General features: G+C 43.0%; 1 protein-coding gene across 1 annotated transcript in view; it reads right to left on the reverse strand.

The window, feature by feature from the left end:
* Positions 1-4,417, reverse strand: part of TANK (TRAF family member associated NFKB activator) — a 43,901-nt gene extending 39,484 nt beyond the window's left edge. Inside the window, exon 1 of the mRNA XM_063116483.1 lies at positions 4,338-4,417. The gene's annotated coding sequence lies outside the window, so the exon portion shown is untranslated. The remainder of the gene's footprint in view (positions 1-4,337) is intronic.
* Positions 4,418-10,496: the final 6,079 nt, after the last annotated feature.

The following is a 10,496-nucleotide window of genomic DNA, read 5'->3' on the forward strand; positions in this document are numbered from 1 at the left end:
ATCTTAAACCATGGCTTTTGCCACAGCAACTAAGGCAAAAAGCCTTATTCACCGTGGTTAAAGCCATGTTTTAAGGTTTCAGAAAACACCTGGCTTAACCACTGTGGTTAAAGTCGTGGTTTAACATGTCTTCTGAACGGGGCCAGTGAGACATCCTTCACACAGGGACATTGGGCATGCAGTAACTTGGGATCGCTGGAGGATGCAACGTTAAAGCCTCCCCCACAACAATCCTGCTCAAGTTTGTTCTCTGCTGCTTTCACCAACACCAGAATAGCCATCTGTTTCCTGCTGCCTAACTGCTGGCTGGGCAGGAAAGAAAAGTAGCCGGTGCTCCCAGGGCACACAGAGAATGGCTCAGAGTCACATACAGGATGCCCATCTATGGCTAGGGTATTGGGCTTAGGGAGTCTAGTCTAGTCTAGTCTCTCTCTCTCTCTCAGCCCACCTATTTCATAGGGCTGTTGTAAGTATAAAATGGGAGAACCATGTGTGCTGTCCAATGGTCTGTGGAGGAGGAGTGGAATAAGAATGCAATTAATAAAGTATACTATTTATCCTGCATTAGGTGCAGATGATAAATACGTCCAGGGAGAGTTTTCCCCCCTCCTTGTAAGACTGTCAAAATAGATACTTCCTTAAGCCACAAACAGGCTATTTTCTTGCTATGTATATGTTATACTTCTAATAAATGTGGCTTCCTTTTTATGGTCACATCTGTGACACTCGTACATTTAAAGAATCTCTCTATTTTGCATCTAACTGCTTATTCTCTTTAGGAGAGATGGTCAAAGCAGACACGGTTCTCTTTTGTTCACTGGGGAATACAACTTTGTTGCAGTGCTTTAAGAGAGAATCTAGTCCCAACACTAGAATACACAGATACGTTTCTCTAGACTCACCTTTTGCTGATGTCATCAGCCTACTGGAACAGTCCCAACAAACAGACTCCCTCCATTTGTTCTCCTCCTTCTTTATGCACTTTTTAACATTCCAGTCACTATGACAGATGGCAAAGCTGTTTCGGGCGCAATTCTATTCTGTCCAAACAAGCAAATAACCCTACAACTCCCAGCATTCCCCCGCCAGGTAGATTTGAGGGGGGGGTACCTGAACAGAGTGATCTGTGATGGAGGGAGAGGAATCCCCAAAATTGGGAAGAAGCACCTTCCAGCCACAGAAGGAAGAAATTGGATCCAAATCACAGTTAGTGTGAAAGGCCAGCTTTAGTATTTTCCTATTTCATTTAAGAGGGAACAAGAGTACAGAGTAGTCCCCTTAGGGCCAACCTGTCTTGTGTTGGGTTTTTGAAGTTCAAATCCCATCATTGTTTTGGAGGATCTAGACTATCTTTTAACTGAGCATAATCAACTTCCATTGCCTTTGGTGCATCCTGAAAGGCAAACGGTCCCCATACTGGAACAGGAAAGAGAAAGCCAGCGAATCTTCAGCCAGTATGATCTCTTATTTCACACAAGGGAAATCTGGCCTGCACAACCTGCTTCAGCTAGAAGTTCAAGTCCCAGTGTCTCAAAATAGGTATTTCCAAATCAATGTAAACAAGATCACAGCACAATTCCATGCACGTTTACCCTGAAATAAATCTCACTGTTTTCAATGAGGCTTACTCCCTACTAAGGGTGAAATCCTATGCATGTTTGGACAGAAAAAAAGCTCTACAACTCCTAGCATGCCCCAGCCAGCATGGCTGGGGAATGATACCCTAAGGGTGCAATTCCAAACTCAGAGACTTACAGGCTCCCAATTTAGAGGAGGAGGAGTGGTGGAGGCAAGCTTTGCCTCCACACTCCTCCTATTCTGCATTTTGGCTAGACAGGCTTTTTTGCCCATCTAGCTGGCGCGCTGCAGAGGGTAAGGAAAGGAGGTTGGAGAGGCCTGGGCATACTTTGTAAGCCGGCCTCCCTTTGGCGCCCACAGAAACACCCTCTTTACCACCTCTCTAAAATATCCTATGGCTCTCCCAGACCCTCTGTAAAGGTCACACGACTGTTCCCTAAGTGTTTTTAGGATTGCAACCTAAATGGCTTAATTTTACAACTAGATAGACATAAAGCTTGCTGCCATAGTCAGGATTGCTTACAAAAACAAAGCCTATGCCTTATTGTGGGATTATAGTTCATCAACCAAGACATTTGGGAGAGAAAGTCATGGTAAGTGTTATTCTCAACCCCTTTTAACCAATCAGGCCACTCCACAGAATCACCTCTTTGTGGAACTAAGCCCCTGAACCAAGAGTGAAACCTTATATTTTTGTCCCCAAGAACTGTGGGCAACAATATAGAAAGTTCCCACTGAGTCCTGTCCTACCACTTGGAAATAATGGAATTTAAATTCTTGCCTAAATGTTGCTCCCTGTAGTTCTCCACCAACATCACTGGAAAGGTGTCCACTGCATGGTGTTCCAAAAATTTGATTTAAGCTGGCAATAAATTCTCTCCATTACAGAATTGTATGGCCCATCCTATGCATATAGACCAAACAAATAAGACCCACTCCTTTCAATAGGACTTACTATGCATAGTAAGCTATAATGTAAGCTGCATAGAAACCCAAGCTACTATGCATAGGTTACATCCTTGAGGAGACTTTGGACATCGAAGCTTGTTAGGAGATGTGAGATGTTACTGACTTACGATTCCTATTTTTGTACTTCTAGTTTGCAATATGAGGGCTACTACATCTCACCGCCAGAACGGCATCCTCTTAACCTTCCTCACCCTGCAGCAGAACCATGCCCAGAGCAGCACCCTCTCAAAATCATGCGATCCCGATCGGTGAACTAAAAGACAAAGACACTGAATCACAGAAAAGAGCAGCTAGATGAGCCTTGCCCAATTTGGGGCCCTCCAGATATATTGCCTTCAACTCCCATCATCCTCAGCCACCATGGCATCAATTGCCATGCTGGCAAGGTAAGATAGGAGCTGTAGTCCAACACATCTGGAGCGCCCCAGGTTGGGTTGAGGCTGAACCCGATGATAAGGTAAATCATCCACCAGAAACGAAAGCAACCTTCCTCTCTCTCTCTCTCTCTCTCTCTCTCTCTCTCTCTCTCTCTCTCACACACACACACACACACACACACGCCCATTTTCATCTGATCTTATCAACATGGATCAGTTAGATCCAGAGCCAAGTCTCTTCTAGGTGCTAAATCTTCCAGGGAACAGGGAGGAATGAATTCACTTCTCCCAGGATGCCAGTTCTAGTTGTGCCTGCCTCTTTCAACCTTCTCCAACATGATGCCCTTCAGATGCCCTGGATTACAACTCCCAGCATTTCCCAGCAACCAGGTTGAAGAAGGCAGCTCTTCAGGATTCTCTCCAGGATTCAGAAGGTGGGCGGAGAGAGACACACCTGAGCTGACATTCATCTGAACTACAACTCCCAGAGACTTAAGCAGTTTTCTAATAAAGGGTTTTCACCACTGGAGTTCGAAGAACAGCTATTAGGAAGTTTTCCTGTCCTCGGCCCTTCTGCCACAGTTTCCTCACATGTACATACTGAAAACACCCCAATTATTTTTGTCTTACTTTCCTGTAAGAGGTAAACCCAGAATCCACCCAGTCCTTTTCTTAGTTCCAGGTGTAACTGGTTCTGGGACAGGGCGGAAGGAAGCCACCTAAGCACCCATCTCTCACTGCGTGTGTGTTTTTCCTCCGTAGACACTTCCGCCCTTCGAGGACAAATGCACGAGTGACAGAAAAAGTAAAAAAAAAAAAACTCCAAGCTGTTGGTTCTGGAGTCTTTTCTGGAGGAGCAGAAAGACCCTGTAAGGTTAAAGACGAGACCGGGATTAGGGGTGAGGGAGAACAAAGGCCACAGCTCAGCTAGGGTATAACTCTGTGTGAACAGCCTTCCCCAACCTGGCGCCCACCAGATGTGTCCCGACTACAACATGCTAGCTGGAAGGCACCAAGTTAGGGAAGGCTGCATGAATATTTTAAGTTTAAATAAAATAGGGTCTTAATACACCCATACCCCAAAAGTAGATATGCTGACGATCGTGCGTTTAATGATACTCAGCTTTCGAAATGCAGTTTTGGCAAACTTCTTTGTTTTGTTGCCCCTGAAATGTGCAAAGACAACAAGCGCGACCAGGGAAGAAGCACAGAGGATTGAAAGGAAACAACTGCAGGAGGATCTTGAAAAAGAGAGAGCACCTCTGCTGGAACAGAGTTGGTGGGGGAGGAGGAGGAGGGAGGAGGCGGAGCACCCTCGCGAAAAGAAACTGAGCAAAACAAGAGAGCGGCATGCGGTAACACTGGCGGAAGGGTTTCCAGTCCTTCGTCGCTCGGACCCAGCGGGTTACTTACGAAGGCAAAGAAACTCCCGAAGTCGCCCGCGAGCTCAGAAGCCGGCGGTTCGGTCCACCCGCCTCACAGCTGCCCCGACGCGCCACCCAGGAACCAGAAGTCACTTCCTGCTGAGCCCCGAGTGCCATGTGACTGGCCGCCGCCTACAGCGCAGTGCGGCGCGTCCGGGCTCGGGCTTCCCAAAGTTGGGTCACCCCGGTGAGGCGTCAGCGCCGCTTGCTGCCCTCGTCGGCCCCCTATAGCCCGCTTCTGCCTTCCCTCATCCAGCCCGATTCTTCTTGTCTTCCTGCCCAAAGAGGTGTAGCTAGGGGAGTTGAGAATGACGGCCGCTAAGTTGTGAAGCGCACAACTTAGCGTTTCTGGTCTACTCGCCCCGCCCCCATCCTATCCTTTAACTACATTTACATTGCGTATATGCTTTACTAACCTTAAAAAAATACTGTGAGCCTGTGCAGTTTCACACTTCAAATTCATTGAACAATCCTATACCTGCTCAGACTGGAAAAAAAAAGCCTACAATTCCCAGGATGCTCCAGCCACTCATAGCTGGGAGTTGTGGGCCTTTTTTTATTATTAAAGTCTAAACATGCATAGGCATGCTGGGAGTTGTAGGCCCTTTTTCTGCCTAAATATGCATAGGATTGTGCCTCTAAATCATAACTTAAGTTATGATGATTATAAGTGGTGTTCACCTCTCAAACTAGTGTCAAGGCTGTTTTGGGATGGATGAGGATGAACAAGCTGAAACTAAATCCAGACAAGGTGGAGGTACTGTGGGTTGGGAAACCAACTGCTTCAGATGGAAGCTTACAACTGGTCTTAAATGGGGTTGCACTGCCCCTAAAAGACAATGTACACAGGTTGGGAAGCCTCCTGGACTCTGGGCTAACTGGGGAAGCCCAGGTGGCTGTGGTGTTCAGGAGTGCATTCTACCAGTTTAGGCTGGTACACCAGCTGTGACCCTAAATTAAAATCACTCCACTGGCTGCCAATTAGATTCTGGGCGAAGTATAAAGTGTTGGTCATTACTTTTAAAGCCCTACATGGCTTGGGTCCAGGTTACCTGCAGGGTCACCTTCTCCTATACAGTCCGCCCCGCACACTCAGGTCCTCTGGGGAGAACTTGCTTCAGTCAGCCAAAACTAGGCTGACAATTGTTACCCAGAGGACCTTTTCTTCTGTCGCCCCCAGATTGTGGTATGGTCTGCCGGAGGAGATTCATTAAATTAACTCCCTCTCTGAATTTAAGACAGTGTTAAAGGCTAGCCTTTTACAGCAGGCCTACCCTGATGAATGTGAAATCAAGAATTTTTAAGATGTGTTGATTTGTTGTACAAATGTTGTTCCCTGCTTCAATCCAAAGGGAGAGGCGGGTAAGAAACGAATATATTATTATTATTATTATTATTATTATTATTATTATTATTAATTTGGAGAGGATGGACTTTGCCTCCACACACTGGTCATGTCCAGGCTGGACTACTGTAATGCACTGGATGTGGAGCTGACTTTGAAGATGGTTCGGAAACTTCAGCTAGTGCAGAATGTGGCCGCCCAACTATTGGTGGTGGCAAGGTGATTTGACCACGTAACGGCTATACTGCACTGGCTACCGCTGTGTTTCTGAGCCCAATTCAAAGTGCTGTTTTTGACCTTTAAAGCCCTAAATGGTTTGGGACCAAGTTACTTGAAGGACCGCCTTCATCCATATCAACCTGCCCACACTTTAAGATCAGAAAGAGAGGCCCTTCTCATCTGCCCACCAGTGAGAGAAATTGGTGGGGGGGGGGGATCCACAAGGGACCTCTCAGCAGTGGCCTGTTGAACAATAAACTCGTAGAAATAGCTCATAACACATTAACTTTTGCATACCTAGGGAATCCTCCAAGTAACCACTACCTTATTTTGTGGTGACCCCATTTTGCTTCCAAACTGGTAGGCATACCACCACCTGTGTTTTCCATTAGAGGAAACTATGATAGCCATGGATATTTTCAACATATTCCATTAACACCATCCAACAAATGTGATGGGGTGTGTGGGCTTGTTTGTGACGCTTGTCAAATTGCAATTTAGAGACTATGGAGTTTGCTAATGCTTTTATTATTGTAATATTTTATTTTAGTTCACATTACTAACTTGCAGTGCAATTCTATTCTTGTTTACTCAGAAGTAAGTCCTGTTGAGTTCAATGGGGCATACAACCAGGTAACTGGATGCATTTGCAGTTCATTGGCTTAGAGCAGTGATTCTTAGACTGGGTTGGGACCCACCAGTAGGTCTCAGTGCTACAGACAACCCAGTGCCTCTTTGCTTGACTGTCCTGTGCCATGGCCACACCAAACACACTGCATAGGCTGGTATGGCAGCAGGAGTTAGAGCAAGATGATGATGATTAAGAAATGGAATAAAGAAGAAGGGGATAAGAGAGGGAAACTGTTACAGGAGGAAGTGATTGTAAATGCAACAGGACGGCGTTGAGAAAATGGTACATGTTAAATGAAACAAAATGGGAGAAGAAATGCTAGGAGCTGGGTAAGAAGAATTTGAGAGGAATATGGGGGAAGGAGAAAAACTTTTGTTTACTTAGAGCAGAGGTCCCTATCCCTTTTAGGTCTGTGGGCCCACCTGGAATTTTGAGACTGTCATAGGCACTCTCACATAATGGCTGCCATGGAGGGGGTTGCTCATTCATAAAATGGCTGCCACAGTGGGCACACTCATTTCTTAGAAGACAAACTGGTGAGATTAATAAAACAAGTAATTAGCCCCAAGAATATAATTACAATCCAGAGGTGGTGTGCAGTTTGGAACTCCAAAACAAACCCAACTAAAGATTTTGAACCCTAATAAAAGGGAACTTTGCCATTTTGTGCCTAGCTCCATTTTGTAACTCCATTTTATGACTGATGGGCCTCAGTCATTTTCAGCTCTCTATCAGGCCCTGGAGGTAGAAAGTCTGAGAACCCCTGACTTAGAGATAACTTCACTGTCAAATATTTTTTCATAATCTTTCTATAAACCAAATATTACAAGTAAGGCTGCAATCTACTGTGTACATGCATGTTTAAAGTCAGCAAAGAGGCAATAGCTTGCCTATAGATGCTAATTGAGTACTTGGTTGAGGTAAATTTTTAATTAGAGCAGCCTTCCCCAACCTAGTGTCCTCAAGATATTTTGGACTTTAATTCCCATCAGCCTCAGCCAGTATAGCCAATGGTCAGGAATGCTGGGAGTTGCAGTCCAAAATATTTGGAGATCACCAGATTGGGGAAAGCTGAGCTAGAAATTTCCACACACATTTAGCCACCTGCACCAGCATTCATGCTGAAAGGTTGGGCTCCTATTAAAATACCTTTCTCTCTTGTAAGGAATCATTTAACAAAAAGCAAAACTTTTTTTATTTAACATATATACATGATACCATGTGAATAATATACATAAAATATATGCGGCACAAACCTATGCATGTTTATTCAGAAGTAAGTCCTACTTCTGTATGTGGGAGTAAGCCCCATTGGGACTTACTTCTGAGTAGGAATGTATGGGATTGCACTGTTAGTCTTTAGCTGAAATAATACTATCTTCATCAGCAGCTGTCAAATACAACGTGTAGGCCTGAAAATACAGGATCCACACTAATTGGCATAGTTTGCGTATAGTTATTTTACTATGGGCTTTAAGTTAGTTCCTTCCTGATTTCTTCACAGTAACACATGGTGCTTTCTTTAAATAAAAATGCCTTCGGGCTCATACTCATTAATAACCCATTCTGTATCCACAATTTCAAACACTAGATGGGCCAGCCCTCAAAGTATTTCCAATTTACTTATGTAAAAATATATAACAATCACACACACAGCATTATATAGTGTAAAAAAAATAAAAGGAACAACCCAGCCAAATTTAAGCGCTAACAATTCCAATTTATTCTGAAGAGAGATTTACAATGCAGTCTGATACATATCTGCTCAGAAGTAAGCCCCCACTGAGTTCAATAGTACTTACTCCCTGATAGGTGTGCATAGGCTTGCAGCCTTAAGTGCATATTTATTATCCCTCCTGTTAAAATCAGTGGGAGTTCAAAGTACTTTGCTTTGTTTGGATGGTGTCCATAGTAAGCAAAGTGAACTGCATGTTTTCACAGAAACCCCCTAGACTAGTCTTTTGTTGGTACTCCCACCAGCACAATGTTATTCATATTTACTCCACTGTGCTCAGTGGGAGTTACTCTCAGGTAAGAGTGTATAGGATTGGAGCCTTAGCTTAGTGATGAATATGAGGTAAATATTTTGCTGGAACTCTGTACCTGCTTGCTCCTGCTCATACCCATTATTGTATAGCAAAATGCAAAAGAGTAGGAATGGCTTTACTTAGGTGACTGCTGCTAGGACAAGTCTCTAATTAACTTCTTCCCATTGAACAGTGGGTATAATCTGCTGGGAAGTTCTCCTATAAAACAAACGGGAACAGCAGTGCTTCTGGCCGATTATGCCTAGTACTTGTACTGGTGTTATTAGCAGTCATACTCAGATGTATGATAGATAGTTCATTGTACAGACATAACTAAACTACAGTAAAACATCATTATATTGACCAAAATGCATTGCATCAGCTTAATAATGGAAATAATTACTAATGGTATACTACTAATGGTATAATAATGATTGCATAATATAGCACCAGTACAATCATGGTAGCAATACAAACACAAACACCAAAATAGCTTATAAGGGTGGAATCCTGTACATGTTTAGACAGAAAAAAGCCCTGCAACTCCCAGCGTGCCTGGCTGGGGAATACTGGGAGCTGTAAGACTTTTTTCCTGTCTAAGCATGCATAGGATTGTGCTCTTAGACAATAAGTAAGCATTAAACATTTGACTCTAAGGGAGACCCACAGAAAGTTCACATTGCAGGTGGAAGCTATCAAATGAAAAGTAGGAACAGTTGCAAACACTAAAAAGAATTATAACTTTTAAAATCAAAGTAGATTAATTCCGACAGCTCATTGTATTTCAATCTCTTTTGATGCCATACTTGTTGGGTAAGCCCAGTTGTACTTACTCAGAATAAACCAATAAGACCTATATCCTAGTAAGTATGTTTACGTTTGCTGCCTCATAGCTTACGAAACTGTGTGGGCAGAAAGGTTAAGAATCTCAGACAAGTCTAACAGAAATCATTTCAACAGAAGCCTCAGTAAATCTGCCATAAAGTTAAACTAAGTATTCGAATTATAGAATTCACACCCTTTTTTTCAATAAAGTGACTTGATACCAAGTGCATACTCTTAACTGTGTAATATATTTCAGAGACACTCTACAGCCTTTGCTTATAGGTTTTATACAAACAAATATTTTGGTTACCTTGTAAGCAATTCCTTGATGAACCTTTCTATTCTGTTTCCATTTCTAATAATAATAGAGATAATTTTCTCCGAATCATACAGCTTTCTCAACAGGATCTTAGAAGTACAACTCAGTTGGTATCCTGTTTGGCTTATGACTGACGCTAGTTGGGAACTTCCACTGAGAAATCCCCCACTTAAGAACTTCCTTGTATGTAGCCACAGTCAACCAATCATTATGAAATATGCTCTCTAAATCGGAATTTAAAGTGAAAACAAGATGTGAGCCTGCTGTACAAGTCTGGAGTCCTATGCCATGCATTTCAGTTTAGGCTCCTCACAGCTGCTACACAGATGCAGTGCACATGAATTAATAAGGGTAAAGACAGTGAGTGATTTTTAAGTAACAGATACTCAGAAGCAGCATGGAGTGGGGGCATATATTAGCCAGTGCTCTTCTCCAAATACTACCTCCATCAGAGACAAGCTTTACTTCTACAAGGGAGAAGACATTTTGGGTAGCTATGGAATTCCTTCAACAACTGTCACCACCGTTTTTGTTATATGGTGGCATTTATTATTTATTATTTATTTATTTATTCATTAAATTTATATACCGCCCCCATAGCTGAAGCTCTCTGGGCGGTTTACAAAAGTTAAAAACAGTGAACATTAAAAAGTTTACAAAATTTAAAACCATGAAAAATATAAAAACAACAGTATAAAACAGTATCCATTTTAAACAACAACAGTTCTGGGGTCCATTAAAAAACAAAACAAACTTAGCATATGTTGTTAAATGCTGTTAAA

Source organism: Elgaria multicarinata, chromosome 2 (genome assembly GCF_023053635.1).
Source record: "Elgaria multicarinata webbii isolate HBS135686 ecotype San Diego chromosome 2, rElgMul1.1.pri, whole genome shotgun sequence".
Taxonomy (NCBI): domain Eukaryota; kingdom Metazoa; phylum Chordata; class Lepidosauria; order Squamata; family Anguidae; genus Elgaria; species Elgaria multicarinata.